Source organism: Agelaius phoeniceus, chromosome 3, assembly GCF_051311805.1.
Source record: "Agelaius phoeniceus isolate bAgePho1 chromosome 3, bAgePho1.hap1, whole genome shotgun sequence".
NCBI classification, from domain to species: domain Eukaryota; kingdom Metazoa; phylum Chordata; class Aves; order Passeriformes; family Icteridae; genus Agelaius; species Agelaius phoeniceus.
Window position 1 is genome coordinate 7,309,311 of NC_135267.1, and position 9,618 is coordinate 7,318,928.

The 9,618-nt window shown below is 47.2% G+C and overlaps 1 protein-coding gene across 1 annotated transcript in view; it reads left to right on the forward strand.

Annotated features, from left to right (window-relative positions):
• The window catches only part of ATG5 (autophagy related 5), a 122,396-nt gene that overhangs the window by 88,211 nt on the left and 24,567 nt on the right, over nt 1-9,618 (forward strand). The gene's annotated exons all lie outside the window — the stretch shown is intronic.

Consider the following 9,618-nt stretch of genomic DNA (forward strand, 5'->3'; position numbering starts at 1 on the left):
ACATTGTTCAAACTGTCAGATATGTTAGGGAACAGGCAAAACTGGAGGGACAACTCTATATGAGGGGTATGACAAATTTATTGGGTAAATTGTATGGGAGTGCTTAACCCTTCTCTCTGTTCTGGTTTTTGTAAGGACAGTTGCCAAGTAGAGTTGGTCATGACTAATTCATGTGAGGAAACAGCACAGAGAAGTTAAACAGCAGCAACCAGTTTAATTTCACTTGTTACCAATAAGGCCTAACTTAAGTTTCAAAAGGAGATGAAAGGTAAATTTGCCATTTGCTCTCTATGTTTTAAAATCTGCATGGGAGCTTGAAGAGTGACATGCTCTGTATTACTAATGCTACCTCTGTCCTTAGAGCAGAGGGAGGAGACAAACACAATTTAATTTCTGTGTGTACTAGGACAAAAATTCTCCAGAGCATAGATTTTGTGTTTTGTTCTACCCCATTCCTAGCTTTTAAAAATCATTCTAGAGGTACATTAGTTATCCCTGAAGCAGGGCAGAGCACACATATGGGTCAGTGCCAAAACTGACCAAGATGATACTGGGACATTTTCATGAGGGAGAAGAAGGAAAGTTATCCTAAGTATCTGAGCATAAACTGTAGCAAACAATGCATCAGGTATGAATATTTCACAGGTGGTACAACCAACCAGCAGCTACTTCTCTTTTGGTTTATCTTCTTATCTCCCCTGAATCACAGGGTACAATGATGACAGTGAGTGGATGAGGCACTATGTATTTAGACAACACTGTAGAAGATGATTTGTCAACAGGGAGACAGAAACTTTTCATAATGCTTGGAGGAAAATTCATAGCATAATCCCAGAATAATAGATTTTTAATCCTTGGTTGTTTCCTTGTATGATACAAGCTAATGAGTGTCACCCACTCCTTTGAACCTTTCTGTAACTTCCTTGAGAAGTTCCATTTCCTTCCTTCCATTTTCTTTTGAAAGACGTTCAGTCCAAACTGAAACATTTACCAATTCCTTCATTCCTGTGGCTAGATTGTTATTTTGCTAAAACAGAATTGAGCAAAACAAGAATCTTTTCAAAGGCAGTATATGGAATTGTTATCCCTTTGAGCTAACTGTGGGAAGGCAGGCACATGGCTGAGCTTTTGTAAAATCATGTTGAAACACAATTCTCTTCATTTAAAATGCTTCTGAAGAAGCCAGTCTTGATTTAAATGTCCACTACATGGGTTGTAGTTGAAGACCATGTGAAATGAGGCTGTGAATGGGCAGATCTGCCCTCTGCTGAGCTGGGGGAATCTCTGTGAAGAGGCTAAAGGCAAATGGCTCTTGCATACATTAGCAGTGTAGCAATTTTCTCAGCATCCGTGAAAAAGCTGGGGGTGATCACTTGCCACTAAAAGGGACATTTTGCTAGCATGGACCCAGTTATCTTCTTCCCTGGCTGCCTGTATCCAGTCATGGAGATGTCAGTGTCCTGACAAGAGCACCAGCTCCATATCACTGGATTTTCAGCTGCAGGGAAAAGTATTAGCAAAGGAAGACGTGTCAAAACAAGGAAAACCCTAAAAAAGAGTTATTTGGTAATATCAACCCAGCAAAATACTGAAAGGGAGCTTTGGCAGGGTGGCAATAAGCTTCCAAGGAGCCAGAAAGCATCGTGGATGTCACAGTTTGTCAAGCCATTGAAATTTCATGCCTCAGAGTAAAGTCGGAGATGAGAAACTCTGGACCTTTCAATGTGGGAGAGCTGAATCTATCAAAATAGTTTCACTTTGCATCTGCAGACTGTGAAAATGCGTTCTTCCTTTTTTTTTTCTTTTTCTCTCTCTTAGTATTTTATCTCGCCCTTGCCCTTAGTTGTGTGGGTCCCTCACTTACTAGGCACCATGTTTTCCAAAGAAAAGTAGTGTTTCACTGCTTCACTTCACCAGAAATTCTCACTCTGGGAAGACTGAAGAAGCTGGTGGCCACCAACTTGCAGCACTGTCAGGGGTCCAGGAGCCCCAGGGATGCTCACCTAGAAGGCAAGAGGACAGGGATAGGCACAGGGAAGGGGAGAATGAGAAAGGTAACAGAGCTGGAGAGGAAGAGTGGAAGGTTCACCACCCTCCTGTGCCAGTGTGTGTCATGGGTGACAGCCTTCTCCTGGCAGCAGTGCCACAGCTAGCAGAGCTGGTGGATTGGTACATGAAAAGCGCCAATCCCACTGTGTTGTGCAGCCATAGCATGGGACAATCACAGAATGGACAAATCTTACCAGTGCATGTGCTTTCAAAAGCCTCAGAGTTTGCCCACGCAGCTGGTGAGAACAGCACCAAGGCAGCAATCTCAGGCACTCAGAGGATGAGAAAAACTGGAATGAAGGTTCAGTCAGTCCTTCATGGACGTGCATAATGATGTGGTCTTTACAGGCTGTGTGTTGCCTTTGCCCTTGGCCTTTGGAATTGGGAACCAAAGGAGGCTCTAAGGTGTAAATCCCACACCTTGGAGATGGTCTCTTGAAAGAGGAGGGGTAGATGGAGGGGCTGTTGTGGCCAGAGACTGGAGTGCTGCCTAGGGAGAATGTTTGTTACCCAAGGAGTTGTGCATTGCATGGAGCAAGTCATTCAGCCTGAATTTTCACAGGTCATGTAGTGTAGTTATCCCTGGTTTGTGCTTGGTTTGAAGGTGTTCAGGATTCCCAGTTGACCCCTGAGGTTAAGATAATCTAAAGTCAAATAATATGTGGGATAAACTGCCCTGAAATTCTGGGCACCCAAAGAGAGTTTTTGACTTTAAACTCCTGTGTTTTATTTATTTTTCAGTCCTGTCTAAGGATACCACCTCTCTCTCCCAGGTGAAGCCTTCAGCCATCTTTCCAATGGGTCCACTGAGAGCACTCAGGAGCAAACAGCCCCAGCTGGAGAGTGGGGCAGGAGCACAAAGGCCAGAGCCATGTAGCCAGAAAGGAAAATGGGGTGACAGGAATGGCATCCTGGCATCCCTGCCCTGTCCCATGCAGGGACAGCATTTCCTGCCTTGTGCACTGAGCAAGGTACAAGTCCTGTGGGAAAACCAGTGTGTGATCCTGCAAGCAAGGGCTGCTCCTGAAGCTATGTGTGGACAAGCTTAATTAATTCTGTCACTTTTTTTTGGTGCTTGACATTTGAACCTTGCTGCAGTGCGGTAATGCAGGGAGAGAGGTGAGTGTGTGTGAGCGAGTGAAAGTGGTGTCAGCATTTTGATTAGAACAAGGTTTCCATTCAATGCAGACACATGTCCAACCTGGTACCTGTTTGTTTCCAAGTGATGTGAAGGCCCCCTCAGTTCAGCACACTTCTGGGGGCCCAGGCTTTTAATAGCATGTAATATTAATTTCTGGCAACAGATGAGAGTTAATACATTATGTTTAAATCTGGGATGAGTTGTTGACCAGCTGTGGTCTGTGTGCAGAGATACCAAATGCTTTTCTTTGGATAATGTCAGTTCCAGCCTGCAAAGCACATGTGGGTCAGAGGCAAGACTGAAGACCAGCAAAATTAACCCATTTAATCTTATGGAGCCATGTGTCTCCTGCAGAGCATTTGGTGCAGTTAGCCTCTAATGATTTAAGCATTTCGGAAAGTTCTGGGTGAGATGGCTCTTTTTTCAGTGCAGCATGTCAGTCGGTGCTGGTGGGAGGTTTCTGCCCTGGTGTCTGCACCAGAGAGGTAAATTAGGTAAGCAGAGGCATGAATTATTTGCATGAAGCTGAGATGGCGAATGTGTTATCTCAACAGCAGAAAAGGAAATGGTTCTCTATAGATTATTAGTTACTGAAAAAGCAAAGGCATGTCTTTTGTTGCCACCACACCACTGGTCTGACTGTTGAGTAGATATGGATCAATATCTCCCCTTCCTCCTCAACCCCCTTGCTCTTCACATTTTCACTTAGGCTGAGGTGAGGAGGTTTCACTTTAATTTATGTCATTCTTGTATTGCCAAATGGCATGCCAGTGCAACCGATCCGGGTGTGATCTGACTCTCTGTTGTGTGCTCTCACATGCAATGCCCTCGTGGGAAAATGCTGAGAGAAAATGGAAATTTAAGCTATGCACCTAGCCACAGTGGTTTTTTGGGTTTTTAATAGTGCTTTGTTTGTGAGGTCCTTTGGGCAGAGAGAGTTTATGTTGAGTTCAGGGTAGTCATAGCCCATAAGTGAGGATTTCTAAATATTATGATATTGCAGATAGTACTGTAAGCAACTTGTTGTCTCTATGAACAACAAACTACTTGCAGTTACAGATCAGAGGATCTCAAAAAAAGGTACAAATATTAGTCCTACACCACAGCCTGAGCAAGTCTTGTACCTATTCTACAAATGAGTTGGGCACTGTATGGGAAGGTCAACTGACTTGTTCCAGACCTCGCTACTAGTTAGTGGAGGTACCAAAACCAGAGCACAGCCATCTTAGTTCCAGGGTCCTTGTTTTCATTGCTTAGTTCTGGCCTTGAAGTACTGAAGTTTTTAGATTAAAAATAAAAAGTTTGTCTTTAAATCTCCAGTGTTAAATAAGCTTGATCTTGGATATATTCCTCTGTGTAGATAGATACTCATCGCTGCCTTAGTGTTTAGATTGATCTAAACAATTACACTGAAAATCAGTTTTTAAAAAATGTACTAAAATGGCATCAACTGGTATTCCCACACTTAAACACCCCAAATCTGGGGTAAATGAGAACCTGTAACTGAAGTCTGTGTCTGGGTCCATCTCTTGATATATTTTTGAAGTCAGACTCACATGGGGTGAGGCATTTCCTTGAGGCTAATGAGTACAGAGGGAGATAATGGGCAAGAGACCAGTGGCAAAGAACTAAGATTTAGTGTGTTCAAGTCTAACAAGGCACTTAGAGTGTTTTGCAGGGGTGTGTGCTGCTTCAGGAAATGGGTTTAATGGTCAGGGAGGGCCCTTGTTTTCCAGCTTTCTCATTTTGGATGAGTAGCTAAGATTTTGAAGGAAACTGGAGAGCATTCTGCCTCCACTAAGGTTTGTCCCCTCTGCTCCTCAGCCTGCCTCTCTATTGGGTGCTCTCTAGCAGGGTAAGGAGAATTCTGCCCTACACAGCAGAAGGGCCTGAGCCATGCTGCCCATGCTCAGCAGCTCTTGAACCACTCATACCTGCAGCCACTGCTCCACCTCATCTCCTAGGCTGCTTTTTGAGGTCAAGCAAGACCAACGGCAGTGCAGCAAACAACACAGTCATTCCTGGATATTGTATCTGGAGGGGATTACAAACTCAAGCAGATGTGAGGGAGGAAGGAAATCTACATATAGCTGCTATGTAGGTCATAACTTCATCTTAGAAATACTTGGGTGTTTTATGAACAAGTCCCACAGTGATTTGTGGCATGTGGCTCCCAAGAAAGGCAATAAGAATTGGGGTGTCCCCCAGGAGCTGTGCTGAACTCCTCCTGAATGGCTCCTCTCAGTCACATCCCAGGCAGGGACAGCAGGACAGCCAGTACAAACATTGGGGTGTAGTCTAAAAGCTGGGTGTTTATAGCAAACACATGTAAAGACTCCAATGCTCATTTGGAAACCGACTGCACAGCTGGGCACAGGTATCACTGTTGAGACCACAAGCCTTTGGAGCAAAACCAGAGCTGCTTCCCAAGGGCCATGGATGTACCTGCCCTGCCCTTCCATTGCTGCCACCTCTAATCATGAGCACAATTTTGGTCAGGGGCTTGTGGCCAGTCTTGCTCAGGGAAGAATGGGGATGGGCAAGCACCTCCTGCAGCTGCCCAGTTTGTATCTGCCAGGCTGTGCTCCCAGTACTGGGACATCAGTGAAAGGGAACGGGGCTGAAGCAGGATTTTAGGGCAAAGGGGATGTAAGAAAAGAGCCCCAGCCCTGGGATCCTGGCTGTGCTAGCTTGGGTCCTGTCTAGGGCCTCTCAGGGTGGCACCGAGGTTGCGGCTCTTGAGGTGGCTTATTGCCCCACCGATTGGGTTGTGAGGGTTTTGGCAGATTGGGATGCTCTGCTGAGAAAAAGCCCTTTGGTTGTCACCTCTCTCGTTTCTCTGTGCTTAAAGTGTATTTTCTCAGTTTGCAGTGTCAGGGGGCTGGGTGCACTGTGAAGCAATTTGGATTCTGCATTGATAAGGCAAGTGCAAACTGTCCCCGCAGCTCTCGAGAGCAGAATCAAACTGAAACTTACCACTCAGAGTAGAAAGCACATAACACCCACAGCTACAGACATGTACAAATTGCTGTAATATAGGTTAGAAAAGGAGCCCTGTTCTGCACCCTCTAGTCTCATTAAAAACATGCACACAACACCAAATCTTCACTGAATGACTACAAGCACCAGCACATGATCCCTCCTAAACACCCAACTTACTTGTAACGGCTTATTAAAAAGGCAAATTTTCACTTTTCATGTATTCTTGCTCCCCTTAGCACCTGGTTGCAGTTTCTACAGAATTTTTAACTTCTGTTTTTTTCATGACTGGTTGAGAGTAAAGTGAGACCTCTCTGGGACACCACCCAGCCTGGTTAACTGGGTCCCCACCTAGGAACATGGCTCCAGCGTGGTCGGAAGAAACCAAACTTCCCCCTCTTAGTAAAGCCTTTCTGCAAGGGGCTTTGAGGCTGACAAGAAGAGCAGATCTGGTCTGTAAAGATGTACAGAACCTGTTCTGTATAAACAAAAGGTCATCACAATACACAAGGTAGACTAAGAAGGTGAAGGTGGGGAAAAAAATGTTTCCTGGGGTTCACGGAGGGACAGTTCTCACACAGAAAATTTTGCCATAGGAAAGCTCAAGGGAGACTGGGAACTATAATATCCAAGAAATCACATTCAAAATGCTGCCTGCCACACTCCTCTTCCTGCCCAAAAGCTGACCACTGCTTTTAAGTTAGGATTTAGTGTGTAAAACTTAACTGGTAAAGGCAGGAGCATTGGGGCTCCCTAACCCCAAGACTGGTATCACATTGTGACAGCTGTCCTCAGCACAGGTGAACTGGGAAAGAGGTTTTCAGCCTCTGATTTTGCTGTGTGTGGTTTCAATATTGCAGGAATTGTTTCTCTTCCCAGCACAGTGTGGCCACTTTGGGGCAGGAATGCTGTAAGGAATCTCACTCGGTCCTTGGATAAGGAAATGATCAAGGACTTGCTTATTCACAATTAATGGAGAAAAAGAGCTGAAAGCCTTTATTAATCATTGCACAATAAGGAAGTCATACTGGTTTTGCTCCCTTCAATAGGGCTATTTGGTCACACCTACCTAAATGGTTTGGCATCCCAACCATCTCTCTGCGTGCAGCTGAGGATGTACCTGTAGCTGAGGAGGAGGAGGAGGAGGAGGAAGGAAGAAAGGGCCTGGCTTCAGCACCACCAAGGTGCCTGGCTGACAGCTCACAGGGAAGAGAGAGCTCTGAGTGTCCATCTCCCTTTCCTGAAGGGCCAGGCATCTCTTTTTAGAGATCTCTGCCCAGACCTCACACCAGTGCTGCCTGTCCCCATGCTTTGGGCACAGGTTTCTGCCCCAAGCCCTGGTGTCAAAAAGGAGCAGAAATTCATGCAAGCCCTGTGCCAGAGTTCCCCCTGCCAGCTGCAGGGGTCCCTGCCAGGGAGGGTCAGGCCCTGGGGGTGTGTGCCACCCACCCACTCCCTGTGGAGCCTTGCCCCACCCCTGGGCTTCTGCTCGCTTGTTTACTGCTCGTGGCAGCCAGTCTGTGTAACCCCCAGCTCCAGAAAGGAGTTTGTGGCCAGATGTGATGCCTGGCAGGTGCCTCTCAAGTGCCAGGAGACAGATGCTCAGGCTCCAGGCTTGGGCTGGCACAGGGAGCTGTATTGCCCTGCCCTAAAAGGGTGCTGAGGTGATGTCTCAGGGGTCTTTCCTAGGTGAGCTTGTGCAGGCTGAAGTTTGTAGAGCTGAACAGCCTGAGCCAGCAGAGCCTGTGCTGCCTGGAGGTGGAAAGCATCATCCCAGGCAAACCTGGGCTGGGTTTTCCTGTGTAGAGCACCACTGAAGGAGTGCCAAGCTGCAAGCTCTCATGGTGGAACTAAGGATACTTTGGCTTTGAAGCAGAAGGCAATGTCTGCTTGCACACACCTCCAACCTGACCCCTCTGTCATGGGATGAGAATACAACTTTGCATCAGAAGTCAGCACTTGGGCAGCAGTGTCTCGGTGAGGCTTAGCGGCCCCTCTCCTGTTTGGCTGCCACAGTGAATTGCTGGGAAATGTTCCCCAGTCCCTTAAAAATGAGTGAAAACAGAGTCATGCAGTGTGTCAGAAACTCTGTCACTGAGGACAGTTGGTACAAAGGTGGCCTTCACTGGTGTGCAAATGTGCTCTTTGCCAGCTCTTCCATGTGCTTCTCAGGAGAATGGGAAGGGCAGCAGACATGCTGGTTGCAGGATGAGTCTGTTTCAGCATCTCATGAAAAATTAAACACTTGTGATTTTGGGAAGTGCCACATCTTTAACAAAAGCTCTTGTTTTTCTGCTGTTCAGGTGAGACTGTGCTGATGTTACCCAAATATCAACCTGTACTCCCCACATCCCAGGCCAGGCAGCTGCCTTTTCCCTGCCAGCCTACCCCAACCCTGCACAGAGGAGGGAAACCTCCCTCTCAGAGCCAGGGCGGCTGCTTTGATGCTGTCAGTGAGTTTTTCTCTAGCCACTGTGACAGCCTGTGTTTTGCAGATACCTGCCCCATGATGGTCACATTCCTCAGCCGCACTGCATCCACTCAGCTCCGGCTCATGCAGTAATTAGACAAGTGTTTCCTGGCTGCCTTTAATTACAGCCACAACTATTTCCCTCACTCTAATGTAACACCTCTGAATGACAGCAAAGGTTCTGGGCTGCATCCCACACGGTCCCAGCACGTGTTGAGACGCGGCCGTGCGCTGGCAGACACTGATTTGAACCCAAAGGGCTCATACCCCCTCAGTGAGTCACATTTTTCATTTTCGACCTCAAGGCCATAATTGCCCACACTGGGAATTAGCGGTGTCTCCCCAGTACCCAGCCGAGAAGCACTGGGCTTTATAAACCAGCCAGAGGGGCAGCAGCATCCTCCCTAAATCCGTGCTTAAGTCTATCTCTGCTGTAATTCACCTTGTCCTGTGGCGAAGCAGCTCAGCTGGCAAGGCCACACTGCCCAACACGTTCAGCCCCTCAGCATTTTCACACTGACACAGCAGGATGGGCATCAGGCCTGCCTGCCCAGAGGCAGCCGGCGGCCCTGTGCCGGGGCACGCGGTCTCACGGGGCCGCGTTTGTGGCAGCTCCCGAATTGATGAGCTTCCCCGCCCTCCCGAGCCCCTTGCTAAGGCTGTTGTGGTTGTCTGACCTGGTGGTGGTGGTGTTGCCATGGCTGAATCCCACTGTAGCGCTGCTCGGAGCCCCCAAGCCCTCAGCGGCTCCCAGCGGCTTGGGGGCTGCCAGGAACCAAGGCAGCAGCTGCCGTGCTCGGCCGCGCTCGGCTGTGATCTATAACGTGCATTGTCTTTTTATGTAATGTGTTTTATTAAACATCTTCTAAAGCTTACAAGTGTCCCCAGGACATAACTCTCCAGCACAACGTAACGCTTTGCCAAGTAATGAAGTATGATTTATGGTGGTAATGGTTATCCTATGTTTTTTTAAAAAAAT